Genomic DNA, 22734 nt, shown 5'->3' on the forward strand with positions numbered 1-22734 from the left:
CTTGCTAGTCTAATCAAAACAAATTTTGCACAACAAACACTTGCTCTGTCGAATGGCCTTGTCACAATCACACTCTATGTCAGAGTCATTCTCCATAAAGGAAAAAAATTTTAATTGGTAATATTTGCTGTTCACATTGTAAGCAGGCAGAGCCTGCCTTACATCGAAATATGAAAATAGTCTGTCAGCTAGGTCCTGCTCACTCTTTTTCTTATCGTTCTCCCTTCTATCCTACTTGGGCCCTTATCCCATGAGCAAGTGGTCTATTTCCCTGCCTTCCATGGAAGTGCCTCCTTCTTCCAAGGATCAGTCCCCATCCCCTGGAAAATCCATCCATTAATAAAGCTATTAAAAGGAAAACTATTGCATATCCAGAATCCTTTTATTATTTTACCTATCAACCCTGCTGTCTGTAAAATTTAGCTTACTTTAAAAAAATGTCTGCTGAATTTTTAAAGAATTTTATATCCTGAGGCGCACTCAAGGCTCCACCATGAGGGCGGGTCACATATGGTCCAGGCAGCTTTACCTAAACACCTTTCCAACAGCTTCCATGTGGGCATTGAAGACTGTTCTCAGCAATGACCCTTTGTCGTCTCCACGAACCAGAGACAACCATCATTTCACCAGCCTGACCCGTGCACTACAGACACAATGCTGTATTTCTTCTCCCAGTAATTTGATGGGTCAACAGTATAGATCCTATAGTTTCTTCACTAAATTGACAGCAGATGAGCTTTGGAAAGGCGCTTTAACAGAGCCTGGAGCAGGAGCAAGAAGAGGAAGAGGCAAAAGAACTAAGAAAAGGAGAAAAAAGGATTTGAACAGGGGTCAGATCATTGGTGAAGGGCATCATGGCTTCCTATGGTCTGATCTGAATGTCCCTCTTATGAGAGAGGGAGCTGTGCAGACCATTGCCCAAAGAAGCAAGGAAGAGCAGGAGAAGGCAGAGGCTGATCTGGTCCAGCCAAGGGAAGAGTGGGACCAGAAGAGGAAGAGGAAGGAAAACGGGAGTTGAAGATGGAGTAGAAACATACAGGGAGGCGTCAGTCTTGGCCCCCCGACCCTGGTCCCAATGGAGAAACACATGATGATTTTGACACCAGGATACTTGAAGTAAGAAATGTTGTAAATATGACAGCAAAAGAGGGAAGAAAGAAATCAGTCCATGTCCTGGTCGCTGTGGGGAATGGCAGAGGAGGTGTCCCTGATCGGATGGATGCTTTCAGAAGAATGAAGAACAGAGTTCCTCAGTTCACTATTTGCATTATGTAGAACGATACGAAGACCATATGATACTCCACGATATTTCTTTAAGATTTAAAAGGACCCATATCAAGATGAAGAAACAACCCAGAGGCTATGGCCTCCGCTGCCATCGGGCCATCATCACCATCTGTCAGCTCATTGGCATCAAGACATGTATGCCAAGGTCTCTGGGTCCATCAACATGCTCAACCTCACACGGGACCTCTTCCATGGGCTCTTCCACCAGGAAACCCATCAACAACGGGCTGCTAAGAAGAGTCTCCGTGTTGTAGAATTCTGGGAGGAATGTGACCATCATAGTGGCCTCCCCGCAGGGAGCCTTGAGAAAGGATCCAGAGCCAGAAGATGAGGTTCCAGACATCAAACTGGACTGGGAAGAAGTGCGGGCCACACAGGGAAAAAAGCGTTCAGTGTGGTCGAGTTTAAAGAGAACTGCCACCTGCGCTTTCCCTCTGGCCTTGTACAGCTGCAGTACTGTCCAGCACCTAGAGGAGACTCCACCCCTCATATTTTAGAATGTCAATTTCTTTTTAAAGGTAAGGACAACCTTCTTTATTGACAAATAGTAAATAACTATAGCTTTAAAAAAAAGAATTTTATATCCTCTTCTGAATCAAAGAAATATAGCTTTGAATTTGATTAACATGAGGTCTCAAAGAACTTGCATTGTCAATACCCCTTTCTATGAAATCTACTCTTTACCCACAATCCAGCCTGGACCCCCTTTTCAGAGAGCACAATACCCACAGCTTCTGGTGAGAGGCTTTCTTTAGCGCTGTTGATTCGTACATAACCCATAGACTCCCTTGGTCACTGTAGATTGGGCCAGGACCTTACCCAAAATGAGCCAGTCAATTCTCTTTCCAGAAAAACTGAAAAGAAAATTGAGAGATTCCAGTTATCCGGAATCTAAGGGCCTATCTGTACACCTAAAGGCTGAGAGAGGATCTGTTTTGGCATGATGATGACATGCCCTCATTGCAAACTGGCCTAAAATAAGCTGACCATTTGTAACTATTAAGTTCTTTCACTGAAGGCAGAGGCAACAATATTTTAGCCTCAGGACTGAGCTAAACTTCTCACCACAGTTGAACAACAGAACCCAGGTACAGAGCCAAACTGAGTCCTAAGACAAGAAATGACCCTCCAGAAATATAATCTTATACTTGCTCATATAAAGAAGAGCTGCATACACAATATTTCTAGTCAATCCCTATATCTTGAACATCACATAGTTCACTAATTCAAAGTCATTTCTAATGCCCTTTTTGCTAATTTTAAAACTGTCTAGAGCTAAGCTGAGGTAAATATGTTTGCAACTTGTAGGAGCTGTCTTTTGAGTATGGATTTCTGGTTAAGTTCTTTCAAATGCTGACTAGTGTATGTTGCCAATTTCCTGGGAGGAGTGTCTGGCTGAGTACTTCAAAATTCAATTACTGGCCCCACAAGTAAATATCAACTATGCATATATAGATGTATATATACACATATATGCATACATACATGCATGTGTGCATCTATATATATGTGTATGTGTAGGTATAGATATAGCTAGACATACACACGCACTATCTTCACTGAAGTGTTTTAAAATAGATATAGACACTGTAACAGTAGTGTGTTAGCAGAGCCTAAGTACCCAGTCTGCAGAGAGGAAGATGAAACTGATGTCAACAGGAAACAGAGGGAATACCTGAAGACTCCAGGGAAGAATTCTTAACACTGCTATCTTCAGGGGCACCTGGGTGGCTCAGTCGTTAAGCGTCTGCCTTCGGCAGGGTCCTGGGATCGAGCCAGGGTCCTGGGATCGAGCACCGCATCGGGCTTCCTACTCAGCACGGGAAGCCTGCTTCTCCCTCTCCCACTCCCCCTGCTTGTGTTCCCTCTCTCGCTGTGTCTCTGTCTGTCAAATAAATAAAATCTTAAAAAAAAAAAAAAAAGACTGCTATCTTCATTTTCAGTAATTTCTCTCTCTCTGGTTTCAATCCTTTGTGAGACCTACCTGTACTTCCTACCTTGGGCTTATATAAGATATCCCTATATCATCATATTAAGTTTCCCCTCTTCTACACACTAATTTGAGTATATTCTGTTACTACCAAACAATCCTAGACTAAGAAATTAATACTATTCTTACAGAGTTAATTCTTACAGAGTTTATAATTACAAACAAAAATTTGATGTATTAGTTAGCTTCCCAGCCTCATTATAAGTAAAGGTATAATTTCCATTAGGCCTATTAAAATACTAAAGTAGCTCAAGGACTGTATTTGCCATCTTCACAGACTCCTTCCCCCAGTTGAGAACCACTAAGCAGCAGTGTGAATGTTCAAGTAATTTTCTCCAAACATATCTAAGCATATGTGTATTTTAAAAGAGATTACTTTTTAAACTCAACCAACCCTGGCTGAGTACTTGATATATTCAAAGAACTATCTTAAGTGCTAGAGGACATTTAAAGGTAGAAGACATCTTCTTAACCACAGGGTTAGGGTTCTATTAGCATTCTAATGAAGAGAATGAAGGGATAGGAAAGCACACAAATGACTACAATAAAAGGTCAATAAAGGTAGTAAATGCCATGGAAAGTATAAATTCTGAAGGGGTCTGAAGGCAAAGGATAGTTTACTAAGCTCAGTAAGAGTCCAGGGTAGATACTGAAAGTCTGGTGTGGTCTGCCTAGGCAGATGTGAGAAAGAGGAGGGAAGGCCTACCGGGCAAGAGAAATTGCAGGGAAGTACAGAGCCTGCAAGTTAGAGGACTCGTTCTAGAAACAGGAATGTGCTTCTGCTGTGGTAGAACATGCCTGAAGACATGATGTGCGAGAAAGACTAGAAAGGTAGGTTTGGACAGATTGAAGGCCCTGAGTCACACACCAAAGTTTTAAAAACTTTGTTCTATTGTCAGTGGGGGGAAAGAGAGAGGGAGTCAGAGTAAAGTGGCATGATAAATTTTGTATTTGAAATAGTACCTCTAGTGAGAGAATGTAAAAAGCATAGAAGACAGGAAATAGAGCTGGGAAGCCAGTTAGGAAGCTGTTTAAGTCCTCCAGGTAAGAGAGTTAATGAGATGCTATTCTAGGGCAGTTGCAGTGAGACTAGAAATGAAGGATAAAACTGATAATTACTGTAAAGGTAGAGTTGACAGGATAAGATGACAAATAACGTAGGAAAGCTTGAAGGTCTACAAAAAATGACTTAAAAGCTTCTTAACCATGAAGATTTGGTTTGCTCTTCTTTAAAAAGGAGTTGTGGGGCACATGGGTGGCTCAGTCAGTTGAGCATCCAACTCTTGGTTTAGACTCAGGTCATGATCTCAGGGTCGTGGGACTTAGCATCCCATTGGGTTCGGTGCTCAGGGGGAAGTCTGCTTCTCTCCTGCTCCCTCTGCCCCACCCCTCTCCCCGCTCGCTTTCTCTGTCTCTCTCAAAATAAATAAATAAATCTTTAAAATAAATAAATCTTTAAATAAATTAATTAATTAAATTAAATAAAAAGATGTTATTTTCTCCACAATATTTTGTGAGAATGAAGGGTACAATGCATGTAAAGGGAACACCTAACTAAACAGGATTTATAAAGACCAGAAAGAAAAAAAATTTCTAAAAGCAAGCTAGGGAGTTATTTTTTATAGGAAGTAACATAGAGCCACAGCCTTTGATTTCATGGAGAAGACTCTGGTAAGTAAGACCAACCCTAAGTCAGAGCCACACCTGGCGTGAGTTCCCCACAAATTTCAGTACATAGTTATAGTGGGTTCAGAGACATGTCAAAGACTAAGATTACTACTCATTATTAACATTAAATAACAAAAGGTCTACTGGCAATAAAAAAAGGGAAGCCAACAGTGAGAAGCAAGAAGTTAACTAAAAATGACATCAAAGTAGCTGACTTGGCAGATCAAGTACTAAGAAACAAGTCCATGTCAGCCATAAGAAGACTGAGAGATGGAGTGATGTTCAAACGCACCAATGGTGCAGTTCTAAAATTAATTCCATAATAACTAGGGAGTAATATCTAATACGGCTGGTTAGTGAGCAGCTCAGTGAAAATCTTGGCCAAGGGTGAACTTTTTTAGAGCTGCTCTTAACAAATTCCATGAGAAAATTAAACCTTAATAACCTCCTAAGTCATTTAATGTATGTAATACATTGATGTCTCTCTTTTGTATCTAAAAGGTTATTTGTTAATATACCATCTTTAGAAGAATTGAGAATAATCCCCCATATCATTCCTTTCTTACTCTGTGGCTTAGAAGTGGAAACCCAATGACATGGCCAAATGTCAAAACCTTCTATTTGCACTGTATCATACTGCAACCAGAGCTGACCAAGGTATTAAGCAGATTTGCTGACTTAGGAATGCATTGCTTAGAAAACACAAGAAGGGAATAAACCTCCTGAAGTTCCTCCTTTATACCAATCTATGCAATAGCTAGAGCTATGGCAATCCTATTGTGTAATTAAAGTCTGAACTTTGAAACATTGGCCAGGTGTAGACAGAAGCAGGCAAAGGGAAATGGTCATTCAGACAGGGCTGGCATGTGACCCAAACTTGTTAAGGACACTGCAGGGGATCCAGGGGCAGAGTAACTCCCAATAAGAGAAGACTCCCAGTAAGACAAGGACAAAGATGATTCCTGGAGCTGTTCCTACATCACAATTCTGCCAACTCCTTGTTCAGGAGAGATTAAATGTTTCCATGTTTCAGTTAACTCTTTAATATGATGTATTTGTAATGTGAGTTCTGTCAATTTATTTAAAAATCTCTGTTAAGAAACACCCCCCTTCTATTCTAGCCCCAGTCAGATATTGTCAAGATGGATATTTGAATCAGATGTATCCTAATTAACATTTGTAGTTAAAATTCTGTGGTCCTGGGTAAGCAAATTAAGCAACTCCCACATGGAATTCCTCTTATGGGGTCTAGCTAGTTTTGCAGTAAGCTTCTTTGCCAAAAGCATTTTCACTGCAAGATTTTCGTGCAAACATTTTCTCTGCATAACTAATTGGCTGTAAGACAATTTTGCCATTAAAAAATAAATAACTGGTTGACAGATTGGTTTCACAGTCTATTAGTTTCAACAACTGGCTGACAGTTTGGTTTCATTTCTCCACTGAAGCAATACTCTCATTTTTATATTAATAAATATAATTACATATTAGCCCTCATAATAGTCTATACAGTGATGCAGAGTTTTGAACCCACATTTCACATAGAACTTTGGAACATCTATCAAAGGACATATGACAATATACCAAGAACACACACCAACATAGAAGGTTTTCACAACACAATACGAAGTTCAGTTACAAATATGCATCGTAGTATTTGGAAACTGATACCACTCTTAATGAAGGAAGAAGTTTTGGTAAAAAGAAAAAAAAAACGACAGAGAAGTGTGATGCCAAACAAGGAAACAAACCAACAAGCAAAAAAAAAGGGGGGGGGGCGCCTAGGTGGCTCTGTCGGTCTGCCTTCGGCTCAAGTCACGATCCCAGAGTCCTGGGATCCAGCCCAGGACAGGCTCCCTGCTCAATGGGGAGCCTGCTTCTCCCTCTCCCTGTGCCCCTCCCCCCCCACTCATGCACACACTCACTCTCTCTCATAAATAAATAAAATCTTTTTTTAAAAAAAAGTATAATATTATGAACAAAAAACCTTGAAGACAAGTGCTTTGGTACAGTCCACAAATTAAAATCAGTTATTTGCACAGTATTGCCATGAATCTACATACATTTTGAATGCATTCAATTTTTTATTTCTCAATAAAGCCTTTCTCGTTTTGTTGCTCATTTTTCATGTTATTTAATAGTCTTTTTTAATGAATGTCCCTCTTTCATTTTTCATGATTTTATCTTTTACAGTAAAATTGCCTTATGGCAATTAGTTATGCCATGAAAACACCTGCAACAAAGATGCTTATGGTGGAAACACCAGACACGCTTCTGGTGTGCTACACTTCACAAAAGGCACCTGCTACAATCCTTTGTGTAGTTTAGATGCCCAAGTTCTGTCTTACTCTCTTTATTAACTTTGAGACTCTTCCATAATTTTATTCTCCACAGCAGCCAATCCTATAAAGTACTTCATTCACTCAACAAATATTTTTTGAGCCCCTCCAGCGGACTAGTATGCACTTTAAAGGTTTACTTCTAACCCTACCACCAACTCAGCAATACTAGTCTCTAAAAGGCAAAATTGCATATCCATTTTCCCTTTAAATTTAGCACCTGTATATTTTCTGCCAATATGTTTGATTTTCCTTCCTTTGTGCTCAGTGAATTGTGCTTCAAAAGAAAAGCAATCAAATGCAGTGGTTAAGAGAATAGACTTCGTAGCCTCATTGCCAGGGTTTGTATCCCAGCTCTGGCACTTAGTTATGTGACCTTGGGTAAATTACTTCATATCTAGGTCCCTTGTTTTCTCATTTATGAGAAGGGGAGAGTGATAGCTCCCACTGACCTCTTGGAGCTGTAATGAGCATTGAAGAAGTTGATTTAGGTAAAGCATTTGGAAAGAAGGGTTACCAGCATATTAAGCAAAAACTACCTAAAGTGTCAGCTATTATTATGCAAACTCCACTGTTAAAATGTTTACACATATTCAGTGATCCCTAACTGGTCAGTGCTGTTTCAACTCTCCCCACCAACCTAAACCTGTGGGGCTCAATCTCATCAGATCCAATCCCTGCTTTATTTATTTTTTTTAAAGATTTTATTTATTTATTTGACAGAGATAGACACAGCGAGAGAGGGAACACAAGCAGAGGGAGTCGGAGAGGGAGAAGCAGGCTTCCCGCAGAGCAGGGAGCCCGATGTGGGGCTTGGAGCTCCATCCCAGGACCTGGGATGACCTGAGCAGAAGGCAGACGCTTAATGACTGAGCCACCCAGGCGCCCCCAATCCCTGCTTTAATAACAAATATTTGCTGTCCCATCATACCATGTTTAAATAAAATCCATAGATAATATAAACCTACCTATGTACATTATTTCAAAATAATGTATATAAAGCCCCAACTATAATAAATAGGAGAATGTAAAAATTATAATAGAATAATACTGCTTCAGGGCACCTGGGTGGCTCAGTTGGTTCAGCATCCAACTCTTGATTTCAGCTCAGGTCAGATCTCATAGTTGTGGGATCAGGCTCCACGGTCAGCATGGAGTCTGCTTGAGATTCTCTCTCTCCCTCTGACTCTGCCCCAGCTAGCACCCCCCACCCCCACCCTGGTGGCACGTACTCCCTCTCTCTAAAATAAATAAAATCCTTAAGAAATAAGTAAGTAAAATAAAACAATACTGCTTCACAACATAACTGCTTGGGCAGACTACAATAGCAACCTCACATTACGGTTTGGGAGGCACTGCCCTGAATGAGAAGACATAATGAAGAAATCATCACATATTTGTATTCAGAAGTAGCCTGGTGGAGGCAACAGCCAAAAAGCACACAAGACAGCTATGTTGTGTTGGCAGTTCAAAAACCATGAGTGGTCATTGTATTAGTTACCACCTCGATCCATCACATAGTTACCATTCTTTATTGTATTGAGAATATTTAAAACTATTTTTTCTGGACCTGTTTCCTTGTTCAAAACATCCAGGGATGTTTTGAGGATAAATATTTAGCAAGATACCTATAAAGAACTTAGCACTGTGTCTGATGTGTAATCAAGGATTAATAAATACCTACCATAAAAAAAAAAAAAAACCATGAGTGGTAATGCTACTAGTAGTTTTCTCAAATGGAAAGATCCAAACAAAACAGATTTCCGTGTTGCCTCAATTTACCCAGTAACTATAAAGGCTGCTTTTAGGCAAACAGGCTTGAGCAATGGAAAAGGCCCACAGCAACCACCTGGCTGAACACCGACAGGCCTAGAAGGCCTCCCACATCAAAATATCCATAGGCCTAACTGATCAATGGGCTACTTACAAGTAGGCCCAGTTACCAAAAAAGGGACAATTCCATACTTCACCATACCTCCTCATCTTCCCCCTTTAAAAACACCTTCCCCCACCCACTGCCTCCTTACAGAGAGCCTCTCCTTTGTTGTCCGGCCACGGCTCCCTTGTGGTGTATTCAATAAATTTCTATCTCCTTTGTTCTGCCTCAAGTGAATTTTCACCTCCCACACCATTGGCTTCCACCTGATCATGGCCCCACATTGGGGGGCCCCCAACTGATCGAACAGACACCCCATTTAGACACCAGAGTAACTGCATTTGTAGTAAATACAATGTATGATAAAAGCTGTGGAAAAATTACTTTGTAGTTATAGGTAAAATGGAACGGAAATCCAGTCTCAGAGTATTATAAATGAATTTGAGGGTAACATTCAAAAGCAGTGCAGTACATGGGACAATTCTTCACTGTTAAGGACGGTGCCACATATTGTAGGATGTCTAACCTCCCAGCTCCTGCCTGCTGAGTCTATTAGCTTCCTCCACCCCCTCAGCCATTTGACAACTAAACCCAAAAGTTTCCAGAACAGTCCTTGGGGACAGTACTATCTTGCTAAGAACCACTAGTTTAATGAATGATAGAGAGGGAGAAAGAGGGAAGATATTTGTTGGGCTAGTTTCATTCCTAAGAAGAGACCTCAAGGGCACTATCCCAATAATTGAAAGAGGTCTAGTGGCAGGACTATCCTCAGAGTGGAAGAGGAACTAAAATACTTCTTTCTATACTTCTCCATATTTAAAAATTAAATAAATAAATATTTTTAAAAACGTTCAACATGAAATACAACGAATATGGAATGAAATATAACAAAAATATTAAGAAAAAGGAAATAAAGGAAAATTCTCAAAATCAAATATGAATCAGTAAAAAGCCAGATTATGGAAAAAATCCTAGAAATACAAAAAAGTTTCTTCTTTTAAACTGCAAGGAAGGGAGAGAAAAGAAGAAAGGACAGAGGTTGTAGATTAGAAGAGACTCAAATGCATACCAACCAGTTGCAATTTTTGGATCTTATCACATAATTAAAAATATAAACACTGCATGTTTGAGGATATTATAGAATTGTTAATTTTTTTTGGTGTGACACTGGAATTACAGTTGTTTTTTAAATGAGTCCTTATCTTCTAGAAATACAAACTTAATTTATGATGAAAGAACATGAGATTTTCCTCAAAATAATACAGGCGTGGGGCAAGGAGGTGAGGACATAGCTGAAAAATTAGCCATGAAATCCATTCTACTTTTGGGTATGTTTCACATATTGCATAAATTAAAATATAAAATTGTAAAGACGTGGTATGGAGAAAGAAAAACTAAGAAGGATCAGAGTCTGGTAACATTCTAATTAATGCCATACTGCAGGGAAAAAAAAAAAAAACTTTAAAAATATAGGAAGAAAAAAATCACCCACAATTCCATCAGAGTCCGTTTTGTGACAGGATTCAGCAATAAAACTTTTGTTCTTTTTATCCACTGTCTCTTCCACTTTACAAAGCTTTAATTTTTTTTTAATTTATTTTTTGTACAAACCTCACTAGCGTTTCAAGGTCAGGAAAGTGAAAAAGTTGTGTTCTATTCCACAGAGAGAGAAAAAGCAACCTCCTCCCTCCCTCCCCCCCCGGGGGAACGTTAGTCTGCAGGATGTTTTGTCCATTTGTTACAGGCCTGTGGGACCGAGCAGTACGCCCGGCTAGCCCCCAGAGTCAGGCTATCTGGAGGTGTGCCCTGGCAGCAGCCGCAAAAACCTGAGGGATCAGACGTAAAACCAAAGCACTAGACGTAAAACCGGCGCACCAGACGCGTGTAAAGCGCCGCACCCCCCCACCGCCCCCACCGCCCCCACCGCGGCCCTGGGAGATTCTGACACTCTGGAGCACAGCAGAGGGAGGGCAGGAAGGAAGATGGAACCTGAGGGGAAAGAAAAAAAAGATGGCATCGGCCTGGCTGGAGCAAAGCATGGAGGCCGGCGTGAAGACGGCACCTACCCGTCCCCATCCTGGAGGGCACCCCAGCAGGCCCCCAAATATGTGTCAAATCAGATGCCTGGTGCTCTGGACACCCCAAGACAAGCCTCTGGGGCACAAAGGGCGGCACCCCTCCACCCGCAAGCCTCCATCGGCTTCTGCTCTGGGCCCAGGGGCAGGTGAGTCTGAGCACACAGACCCTTCAAGAGCCGTTTCTCAGTTCATTATAGCTCGTGGATCTGCTGGACACAGCCAGCCCCGCTGGTTTTTAAAGCTAGCGCTTTGTGGGGGTTGTCTTTCAGGTGCAGGTCTTAAAATTTGGAGATGTCTAATGTAGGGTTCAAACTCTCTGCTCCTCAGAGAGAAGCTCCAGGTTTTGCATTCCCAGCTCAAGTAGCGGGGCGCGGTCGGGTGGGGTTTAGGGCGAGATTACGTCCTGGCTTCTCCTACCTGCTTTGTTGTAGCCGTCTCTCGCCAATGCAGAGCAGCTGCTCAGCCAGGTTTTGGGTTGGTTGCTGAGGAAGTTGTTCTGTATGAAGCTGTAGCTTGGGGTGTTCACGGAAGGAGATCGGTTCACGATCCTCTCACATCGCCATCTTGAACCGGAACTCCCGTAGGTTTCTACTCACAGAAGCCCATGTCCTCAAAGATTTCACAGCTCCTGTTCCTTAAAACTGCTGTATTTGCTCCTACCCAAAATTTTCCTTGCCCCTTCCAATGAACAACCACACCAGCCATGTGTGGAAAGGGTCCCTATTCTCAGTTTTTGGAGGATAGACTGCTAAGGGAAAAAGGAATCACTGATTTTGCTGTGGTAGTTTTCCCCTAGAAGAATATTGTATTGTCCGTGATTTATTTTTCAGTACTTAAACATAGAAATTATGGTGTGTATATATGTTAGTTTTAATCTATAACTGAATGTTAACTTATATTTAATGGTCCTTGTTCACGCTCACTCCATGGGTGGATGGCTAGTATTTGAGTGGTGCTAATAAGCCCATATTCTAGGAGCGCCTGGGTGGCTCAGTCGTTAAGCAGCTGCCTTCGGCTGAGGTCAGGATCATAGGATTCCTGGATTGAGCCCCACGTCAGACTCCTTGCTCAGTGAGGAGTTTGCTTCTCCTTCCTCTGCCTCTCCGTCTGGCTCATGCTCTCTCCCTCTCTCTATCAAATTAATACATAAAATCTTTAAAAAAAAAAAAAAAAAAAAAAGCAGCAGCCCATATTCCAGAGGCAGCTACCACAAGTATTTTTAACTATTCCTATCAGCACTAGAGGGTTTAATTAGCATATGACATATTAGAAATGTCTTTCCAGGGGCACCTAGGTGGCTCAGTGGGTTAAGCATCCCCACTCTTGATTTCAGCTCAAATCAGGGTCTTTAATTAGGGCCCCAGGTGGGGCTTCATGCTGGGTGTGGGGCCTCTTAAGATTTTCTCTGTCCTAGTCTCCCTATCCTTCCACCCCTCCTACTAACCCCCCACACACACAGTGCACACTCTCTCTAAAAAAAGAGAGAAAGAGAAATGTCTTTTCATTGGTGAAATGAGATATTCAAGACATACAGATTCCCTAGGAATACCATGAATACCTTGGCAATTACATGTGTATAAATATGATTCCCCCATAGCTTATACCCTTGAAGTGACATTCTTGGCCTAGAGTTCTCTTATGGCCTGGTTTTTGCCATTAACAGAATTCTGTCACCGGATTCCTAGGTTATCTGAAATCTTCCTTGTAGAAATTGTCTTTTTGTAGTGTACTCATGCAGGGTATTAGGTACGTAAGAATGGCACTGCGTTAAGATCACATGGACAAAGTGATAACTATTTCTGTGCCACTTGCTAAGTGATGTTTTCATATATGCAGAATCTGATGTGAGACATGCTTTCCCTATAACCTGCCTTTGGATATGGAAGTGGGAGATCTATAGCCCTCGCCTACAACAAAATAATAGTGGCTGTCATATCTATCAATAAAAACATATCCATTGATTGTGCACAGCCAACTTGGCTTAGATCATTTTGTAACAGATGTGCCCCTGACATTTCCAGTTAGACATAAACTGCATTTTCCTATACAAATGTCAAGTATCTCAAGTATTTTAACATACATATGGTTACGTTCTTTAGCATTGTGAGTAGAACCCACTTCTGTGCATATCCGGGGTTTGCAAACTGCTGCTTAGGGGTCAAACATGGCCTGCCACCTGTTGTTGTACAACCAGTGAACTAAAAATAGTTTTTACAATTTTAAATAGATGGAAAAATTAAAAGAAAAATAATATTTTGTAACACATGAAAATTATATGAAATTTCAATTGCAGTGTACCTAAAGAATATTTTTTGGAACACAGCCATGCCTATATGTTTAGGTACTGTCTATGACTGCTTTTGCTTTACCACATGAGTAGTTATGACAGGGATACTATGACACGCCAAGTCTAAATTATTTACTGTCCGGCCCTTCACAGAAAAATTCCTTCACCTCTGGTGTTTTTAGGCTATAAGAAAAAATCACACAATATTATAAGGAACTGATTTCCAGGTTCTACATAGCTAATTGAAGAATTAGCAAAGGAAGTACAAGCCATCTCTAAGTTGGGAACAGGGTTTAAGAGGGTTTCAGTTCTTCCAGTTTTAAAGTAAGATAAATGTTTGTTTATCACTCGTGCATAGAAGTTAATAATGTTCACCAACACTTGTGCTGGTGCTAGGGCACAACTTCTGACCAAACATATTATAAACAAGTAATCAAAATGCCTTGCCAGTATTCTTTACATAGGCAAAAATGCCTCAAATAAACATCACTGCCACACTGCCTCAATCTGAAATCCACTCCTATCAATTTCTCCCTCCGTTTTAATCCTACAGATACATAAAAATGTTTTCATTCAGCATATGTATGTATTTCATGGTTTTTAATAGGCCTGCAAAGTTCATATGCATTAAGAGGAGAATTATAACAGTGTTAGGCTCACAGTAATGAGTCAAGGAAAAGTTTCTGATCAAGTTTTGGGGGCAAGAACAGCTAATTAAAGTGTACATACAGCTGCCTCTTATCTAATTATTCCAGAGTGATTTGTCAACAAATAGGCCAAGAACTGCCATGAGCAGTTACTTCAAAATAGGAGAGGCAGATACATTTTAATATAGTAATCTACAGATTTCTCTGGATGCTGTATGTCTTCTATTTAACCTCAATAAGAGTCTCTTCAAACTAGAGACAAACAACCTGTCAAAACTGTAGCTGAGGAAGAACGTTCCAGCTCATTAGAACTCTACTCATCACCATCTTAAGCTCCCAGAAAAATGAGAACTAAGTAGGGCAATTGAGGCCTACACAAAATAAATCCAGACAGGCAGATTTTTCTAATCCACCACTCCTCATCTTCACTGGCAAAGGCCACACTGAGCATTTTTGACCCACTAAAAAAAAAATTGTATTCACACATGAAAACTTTACTTGATTTTCAAGATTCAATAATCAATTTTAAATCAGAGAAATTCTCAACCAACCAAGAAGAAATTCAGCCCGTTGATATTAGCATATGGAAAAAAGTGGATAAACTCAGACTGAGAAAAAAATCAAGGTGGTTTGCTGGTCTGATTTTAAATACATGCTTAAAAAAGTGTGAGGGAACTTGGTCAAAGCTTTTCTTTAACTTTTCTGGAGTCTAGCAGGGCCATCCTACATGCTTACTAAAAGTTGAATATTGAACATGGCAGCGAGTAATACAGATTCCGGTAGGTGTGTAGTGGGAACAGTTCTGTGAGTTCAAAACTATCAATGGATTGTCCATCCATTCTTTCCTGGTGGGATGGGGAGACCATGGAATCCTGGTCATCCATAGCAGGAACCATGGAAATCTGCAACAGTCCATCCAGCTCTACTATACCCAGAATGGGCATCGGCAGACCATCTTGCCTTCACTTGAAACCCATGATACCAGCCAGCAGGTCTCTCAGTAACCTTCACCAGTTCTGCTACAGGCCACTCTACATGGAGACTGTGCACTGGTCTGCATTTTCAGAACCACATACTCCCTGCCTCTCAAGGCCTGGCCAGAACTCTGCCCTCTTTTTGCCTGATATTTCTATTGGCTTCCTGTGATAAGAAACAGAATAACCGTGCTTAAGTGTGTGTAGCTCTGGGGGCGCCTGGGTGGCTCAGTCGTTAAGCGTCTGCCTTCGGCTCAGGTCATGATCCCAGGGTCCTGGGATCGAGCCCCGCATCAGGCTCCTTGCTCGCTGGGGAGCCTGCTTCTCCCTCTCCCACTCCCCCTGCTTGTGTTCCCTCTCTCTGTCAAATAAATAAATAAAATCTTTAAAAAAAAAAAAAGAGTGTGTAGCTCTGGGATCCAGAATGTTGGGTTCAAACTCTGGCCCCTGGCTTACCAGCAAATAATGTTATTAATGGAATGCCTTATTTGTAATATAAAGAAATAAAAGAAATGTAATTTGAGATAAAATAATATATGTGTCAGTAAGTAAATGCTCAGATATGATTAATCTAAAAGATACAATAATAAATTGCCCCATTCTTGCACATATACACAGAATCACCATTAATGCGGCAGCTGTAACAACCATTAGCCATGTACTGCAGGCAGGGACATAATGCCCAAAATAGTAAAGACTCTTGATAAGGTTCCAAATAAAACAAAGAACAATCTTCTGATCTTCTCTTAATTTACATGATAGATACACTCTTGGAAATGTCAGTATCTTAGAAATATTTAAATTCAAATTACTTTCTATTTAAATGCAAAAACAAAAGTAGGGTCTAGGCTTAAAAATTTATAAAATTATAAAACAGGAATGGCCATGGGACATAAGAGACACTTCTGTGAGACTTGAGTGAAGTCAGTTCTTTACTATGTGGGACAGTCCCTTACCTTGTAGGAAGTCTACCATTCCTGGCCCTGTCACAAATCACTATAACTGCAAAAACAACTCTGCAAATTTCCACAATGTGCCCAGGGGGGCAATAACACCCCCATTGAGGAACACTGTATTAAATGATGCAAGAAACACAGAACAGTGGCTACCACATGGTTAATGCTCAAGTTATAACTATTTTTGCTAACTCTTTCTACTTCCATGCAGTGTCTTTTGCCACGCTCAACAACTTGCCTCTATAGTATATTCTCACACCCTATTGGGTGCAAGCAAAACAGACACTGTTATACAGGGAATTGTGCCCTAGATTAGAGCCGAACGTGAATGTCAGTGTACATCTTGGACTACATGCCTTAAAATGCTGATATTTCTCCCACTATCAATAAATAGGAAAACAATTAGCAAGCTCTCTACCACCACTTATCAAATTATAGGAAGAGAATTAAAAAGTTATAAAACTCAGGATAATCACAGCCCAGAAGGACTCCTGGTGAGTCTTGTTATTAGCTTTAAAAATCCTAATAGGGAACTGATCGTGGAGAATCATGTTGCAGGGAGGTCAAGGAGAGCACATATAGATTTGAATTGAGGTTTTAAGAGCTTTGGAGTACTAGTTTTGTCTTCTGTCTTCCCATGTATTAAGCAAGTATCAAATAAAGCAAATAAATGAGGTAACCTAAGATAGAGGGCTCATGTGACTTATCTCTAGGGATTTGGGAGTCCTTTAGGCAGGAAAATGGCTGCTAGGGCAGAGAAGTACTTGACAGAAGCAGAGGCCAACCAAGGCATCTGAGCTGCTGAGGCCAAGCACTTAATGTTGCTCAAATTTAAATGGGACTTTGGTAATATTCTATCTACCCATCTATTCTCATTCCTAAGTAACCTCATGACGCTGCAGGATTTCTCTGACTTAAGTGCCTGTGGTTCTTGGTCACACAACTTCAAAGAATGAAAAGGTAGACCAGATGAAGAGTGGTGGGCAGCAAAGCAGTTATTGAGCAATAGTATAAAGCTCCCAGAGAGGGAGGGGGGCCCCAAGAGGGTTACCCCTGGAGTTTCTAAGTTTAGGGGGTTTTATGAGCTCTTTTGCAGAACTAAAACAATCAGGGTGTGCTGAGTCATGCCAGTCAGGGCTTTGGTCACATATCTGTCTACCTCTTAGGTTAATGTCCACATGCTGATGGTCTTTTTTGCTGACATCTGGGAGCTTATGTCTTAACTGCCCCTTACCCATGATAGGGACAAATGCTTTGTCTTCAGTTGTCGTATTTGAGGACATTTTGCAGAAGTCATTTCTGCAAAGGCTGCAAAACAGAATGCTAGTGTGGTCCTGTCTAAGCTGCAAAACAGGACATTAGCACTGTTTTATTTTAGCTGTCCTGACTTTATATTTTCTTGCTGGGGACCCTGGCTCTGACTACCTAACTGTCCAACTAACTCCTAACAATAGCTTAAAGATAAACATCTTAATCTTTGGCCTGACCTGTCTTCACAACCTCATACTTGTCTATCCAACTCTGTATACAACAATACAACTTGGTTTTCTAATGGGAATCTCAAAATTAACATATTCACCATGTGCCTCAAGATGTGATACCTGAGAAATAGTATAAAATTTGTTGAATGAATGAACAACTTAGAGAGCAATAGTTAGAGAAGCCGGTGGTATAGCCCAGGTGTGGTCAAGGAATCTTTGAAGAAAAGAGACAGAGATGTCTAAGCCTGCAGAAACCAGGAGCAGCTGATATTGCTGAGGAAGGCCTGTCTTCAGGATGGGACACCTGGGCAGGGTCCAGGGATCTGTGGGGCTAACTAAAGCTGAGATCTCTGAAACTGGTTCAGTCTGAGTATGTGAAAAAGCATCTGATCTGTAGCTTAGCTTCAGGTTCCCTATAAAGAATGCATCCAGAAAATAGGATTACGAGTATATAAATATGCCCTGTGGTATGGCACCCTGGGGCCAGGTTATCCATTTATTCTGTGTTAGAGCAGAACCGGGACTGCTTTGTGAGAGGAATCTTGACTTTTCCATCTCTAGACGCAGCTTTCTATTCACACGTTATAGCTTTGGCTTTACTGAGGCTTTGGCTTCATAACCTTATTCCCAGCTCAGCCAATAGTTGTTGTACATGGGTTATGCTTGTCCAATAACACAAAATACCTGCTCTCCAGGTATATATATGTCAAGAAGTATAACTTCAGATTTTCCTCTGGCCAGTACCTATTATATAGTCAATTGCTAAAATGACATTTACAGAGGGTTGCCTGAAGGATTTACCATTCAGCCTTTTTGCTAGACCCTCTGCTAAGCTGAGGAACCAGACTATGTGGTTGTTTCATTTCATAGCAATATTTTACTTGACTGCCCTTGGCCTTTATGTCTTTGGCATGTATTGAAGAACATTATAAGGGAGAGCTCAATGGCACACCTCATTTTATTAGCTGTACAAATACTATTGATGAAGATTGTTTTATAACAACTTATGAGAAAGTCTCTCCAGGCTTACTACAAGAATATTCAGGCCTCTCCTAATGTACTATCCTGTTTATCTCATGGACAACATGAATCATGTATCTGATTAAAGTTTTTCTTTGGAGTGGCTGTCAGAATGTTTAGAAATAAGCTTTTCAACCATTTTACACGAAATTTGGATAATAATTTTATCCAGGTTAATCTTCTTTTACCTTAATTTTCTCTCTAATCAGTGATTATTTCTATAAATAGTAGATATAAGGGGCGCCTGCGTGGCTCATTGGTTAAGTGTCCAGCTATTGATTTTGGCTCAGGTCATGATCTCAGGGTCATGGGATCGAACCCTGCATCAGGCTCGCACTCAGCGTGGAGTCTGCTTAAGATACTCTCTCTCGCTCTGCACCGCCCCCGACTCACACTCTGTCTCTTTCTCTCTCAAATAAATAAATAAAATCTTTAAAAAAATTAAATTAAATTAAAAAATAAATAATAAATATGACTTGTGTGTATATGTATTCACATATTATGTTTTATTTAGAAATTATTTAATATCTGTATATAATTATTTATATTTAATTAATCCAGATTATATTTTAAACAATTATTTGTTAACTTACCAAGGCCATATGTCAACTATAATTATTTATTTTATTAGACCTAAGACCCACATCCTTTTTTAATGTCAATTCATAGATATGTTGTTTAATTTCATAAATAATTGTTAATTTTATATGTCTTAGGCTATAGAGTGGCTTATTTTGTTCACCAAATTGGTGCCAGATGGTGTTCTGGTATTAATATATATAAAATAAACATTACTGCTCTTATGTAGCATATATGAGGGGAGGGGGTTAGGGGGATATTAACTATAAACAAGCAAATACATTAATAAACAAGATAATTTTCAATCAGAGCCAGACATTTAAGATAATACAGTGCATTGGTATGATGATGATTGGGAATAACTTCAGACTGGGTCATCAGGGAATTCCTCTTAGGAGGTGACAGTTGAGTAGAGACTTAAATGATGAGAAAAAGAAAGTCAAGCAAATATCTTTATGAGAAGAGTGCTCTAGAAAGAGGGAAAAAGAAGTATGAGACCTCCTTGTGAAAAATAGCTTGACATGTTTAAGGAATAAAAGAAAGCATAATTAGCAAGGGGAAATGATGTAAATGAGGAGGTTGGAGGCCATATTAAATAGAGATAGGGGAGAATCAAAACAAAGTGATATGAAATAAGTCATGTGTGGCTTTTTAAGTAGAATAGTGAGGAAAGAACTTCCTGAGGAGATGACTTCTAAACTGAGATTACAGAGAGGCTGAGCTGCTGCAAAGGCCTTTAGGCCACCAAAGAGTCAAGTAAGAAAAGGACAGAGAAGTGGCCATTAGATTTGGCAAGTTGCAGGTTGTTCATGTTCTTGAAAACCAAACGAGAATCAATGGAGTGGTGGAGAAGGAAGCCGGATAAGAGTGCTCTTGAGAGAAGTGAGATGTATACCATGTTTGGTGATAAGACTCAATACAAATATTTCAATTCTGCCCAATTTTGTCGATAAATCTAAATAAATTCCAATGAAAATCTCCCCAGGGTTTCATGATCTTGACATAAAATCCCAAAGTTCATATGAAGGCCAGAGAGGTAAAAATGTCTACAAATATTTTGAAGAACATACTGGGGGAGATGCTCTACCAGAGAGTGAGTTCTTATGAAGCTACAGTAGGATCTCGTGATTTTGGGTGCAGAAATATACAAACAAACCAATGAAACAATGTAGGGATCCAGGAAATTGTATAAGATAGAGGTAGCATTACAAAGCAGTGGAGAAATGATGGTCTGTTCATTCAAGATGTTAAGACAAATGGGCAAAAGATGAACAGGCAGTTCTAAAAATGGAAACACCAATGGCCAATAAAAAATATGAAAAGATGCTCTATTTTACTAGATGTCAGGGAAATGCAAATTAAAATCATAATGAAATAACAGTTCAAACTAGCCAGTTCGACAAAATTAAAAAGGCTGACAATTCAAATGTCATGAATATGGAGAAATTGGAACCTCTTGTTTACTGTTGGTGGGGATGAAAATTGGAACAACATCCATCAGTACAGAATAAAGTATAACTCTCAGTTGTGGATATATATTTGTTTAGTAGTATATAAAAACTTGTACAGGCATGCCGAACACCAAATTCTGGTTAATGGTTACCATTGGGGATGGGAGAGAATGCATTTCAGAAGGGCTTCAATTATATCTATAACAGTTCTCTTAAAAAGGTAAAGCAAATATAGAAAAACATTAAAAGTTTATGAAGCTGGACAGTAGCTGTGTGTGTTCATAGGTGTGTGTTATATTATTCCCTCACTTTTCTCTGTGTTTGAATTATTTCATAACTTAAAAAGAATGAAAAGTGAAGAAGTGAAAGTAAAGACAATTTGAGTAGTTTTACTGTGTAGGGACAGAGAAATAGAATGATTGCTTAAAAGGATCAAGATAAGTTTTGTTTGTTTTTGTCTAAGGTTGAAGGTGCTAGAGCATTTTGTATGCTAGTGTGAGTAATCTAACAGAAAGGGAGAAATTGGTTCAAAAGAGAGTGGGTAAACACAGAAATGAAGTCCTTAAGCAGCAAAGCAAGACAGGATACTAAGCTTAAGTGGAAAGACTCACCTTTCACAAGTGAAGCTATACTCTCTTCCTTGTCATAGAAGAAAGGCAAAAAGTAAGGGCAGATACAGGCAGGTTGGAGGATTTAATGATGGAAGATAAGGGGAACAGAAGGACTGTCTATCTGACTATATCTATATTCTCAGTGAAACTGGAGAGCAGACAGGTAGAGGCTGGGGATGAGGTCATCAGGGTAGACATATTAAGAAGGTGAAGAATAGTTTTTCTAAAAGTTGAGAAGGGAATTTATAGAGGAAATTCACAGAAATAAATGTCTAACTAACCTAAGCCAATTTGTTTAAACACAAATAGGTTAATTTTAGTAGGTAACAGTGAACACCAGGAATTGAGAGTAGATGAGTTTGCTACTTCCATACAACCTTATTACCAGGTTTTAGTAAAAAATCAGACAAAAATTGTTCATACATATAGACCATAATTAAATTAACATTTATTAATAAGCAGACCTTCAGGGGCGCCTAGGTGGCTCAGTTGGTTGGGCGTCTGCCTTCTGCTCAGGTCATGATCCCATGGTCCTGGGATTGAGCCCTGCATCGAGCCCCCTGCTCAGCAAGGAGTCTGCTTCTGCCTCCCCCTGGCTCATGCTTTCTCCCTCTCTCTCTCTGTCAAAGAAATAAATATAATATTAAATAATAATAATAATAAACAACCTTCAAATAGGTCATATAGCCTGTTCTATAAGCCCAGTGAAATCTCTTGGGGACAGATGTGAGAACATTCTAAAGGCAGAATTCAGTGAGCCTTATGGTGATTAGCAGTCAACCAGAACCCTCCAAACAGATGACTGGACACTGAACTGTCGAGGATCAAGCTTCCAACTTCTTTCTAACAATGAAGGATGACTTACTAGACTCATGGCAAGGCAGGGAGTGTTTCTAGAATATTTTAGTCAATTCACAGACTTCAGCTATCACTAATATCACTAATGAATGCCTATTTCCAACATACATTATTTAATTAACAAGCCACTAATTTCACCAATGAATACCCATCTCTATCCTTCATTATGCTAATATTTTAAAATCTGGTGTTAATTGGAATTAGATTATTGAAGATTATAATAGCTATCCCTGGATTCTACCCTCTTTTGTTAAATGTTGGTTATCCCCTCCCTTCTCCTAGAGTATGCATTACAACCAGGCAATTGGTCAGACCTAAAGAATAGCTCAGAGTCACACAGGCACACATGCACACACACACACACATACACATGTGCACACATGTGTGCCTATGTCAAAATATTTTGAAGTAAGTAAGTAAGATGCAGACATTATCTTACCTAAAGTAAGATAGAGACATTGTTGAATTCTCATTTGAGTTTTGAAATCACAAGCTTCACTCAATATTTTTAATGGCAGTTACTAGGTATGGACTAAATCATTGATTAACCATGAGACATTAAGAACTTCCTTAGCCTGGGGGCGCCTGGGTGGCTCAGTCAGTTAAGCGTCTGGCTTCAGCTCGGGTCGTGATCC

At 39.9% G+C, this 22734-nt stretch overlaps 1 pseudogene; it reads left to right on the forward strand.

Annotated features, from left to right (window-relative positions):
* The first annotated feature begins 551 nt into the window (after positions 1 to 551).
* LOC118531534 (small ribosomal subunit protein uS5m pseudogene) lies at positions 552 to 1784 on the forward strand (annotated as a pseudogene).
* The last annotated feature ends 20950 nt before the right edge of the window (positions 1785 to 22734 follow it).

Source organism: Halichoerus grypus, chromosome 9, assembly GCF_964656455.1.
Source record: "Halichoerus grypus chromosome 9, mHalGry1.hap1.1, whole genome shotgun sequence".
NCBI lineage: Eukaryota > Metazoa > Chordata > Mammalia > Carnivora > Phocidae > Halichoerus > Halichoerus grypus.